Below are 1,104 nucleotides of genomic sequence, written 5' to 3'. Positions count from 1 at the left end.
AGGATAGCGGCAACTTTTCTTCAATTCATGACCTTGGTTTTCCTTTCACCAAATGAGATGTCGGGTGTGTCACTTAATTTAGGCTAAGTTTGGTTGAAATTATGACTAAACTACAAACACAGCTTGCAACGATGAAACTGTTTTTCTTACTCTCTTGAATTGGCTGTGCCTCTACCTCCAGTCTTTCTTTTCCTGGATCAGGACCAAAGAAGAAGTGCCTCCACAGGATCGGGTCACCTCCTGTTGGAGGGGGAGCTGATGGCAGAGCCACTGTGGGTCTCCTAAAGCTTTCGTGAGCGAGTGACACATCACTTTCTTTCGTATTCTGCTGGACCAATCAAATCACATGGACGAATTCATTGATAGTGGGGGGGTATTATTACTTTTCTTCACATTGTGGCTCGACAGAAAGAAGGGTCCTCTCGGGAGGAAGAATCATGCTGTCTGTCACAGTGAGGTCCAGCTATGTTTTGGACATCTACATTTGGATGTTACCTTAAAGATAACATTGCTGCAATGGCTTGAATGTGCCCTACCAAATGCCTGTGCTGTAAATTTCATCCCCAGTGCCCTGGCGTTGGAAGGGATGGCCTAGTGAGCGCTGATTGGGTCCTGAGGGCTCTGCCTGATGAGTGTGCTGACGTTTTCACTGGATCTGTGGGCTTGTCCTAAAGGTGCATTTAGCCCCCTGCTGCACAGTCGCTCGCTTTCCTGTCTGCATTCTGTCACAGAACTGTACAGCGTAAAGGCCCCCATCAGACACTAGCACCTTGACTGATATTAGACTTAGCAGCCTCAAGAATTCTGAGCCAAATCAACTGCTAATGTTTCTAGACTACCTCGCCTTTGATGTTCTGTTTTAGAACACATGAAATAATGTTATACCTCAGACAGAATCTGTCTCCTTTGTTCCTCTTTCTCTATCTGTTCTTCACATCAGTGATACCTCCATCACCTAAGCCCAAACTGAGGAGTTATCTCAGACAATTCCCCCTTGGTCACACTTTACATGTTACTTCAGTTCTTCTTCTTCTTCTTCTTCTTCTTCTTCTTCTTCTTCTTCTTCTTCTTCTTCTTCTTCTTCTTCTTCTTCTTCTTCTTCTT

This window comes from Octodon degus, unplaced genomic scaffold, assembly GCF_000260255.1.
Source record: "Octodon degus isolate 3935 unplaced genomic scaffold, OctDeg1.0 scaffold00156, whole genome shotgun sequence".
Lineage (NCBI taxonomy): Eukaryota > Metazoa > Chordata > Mammalia > Rodentia > Octodontidae > Octodon > Octodon degus.
This window is presented reverse-complemented; position numbering follows the sequence as displayed.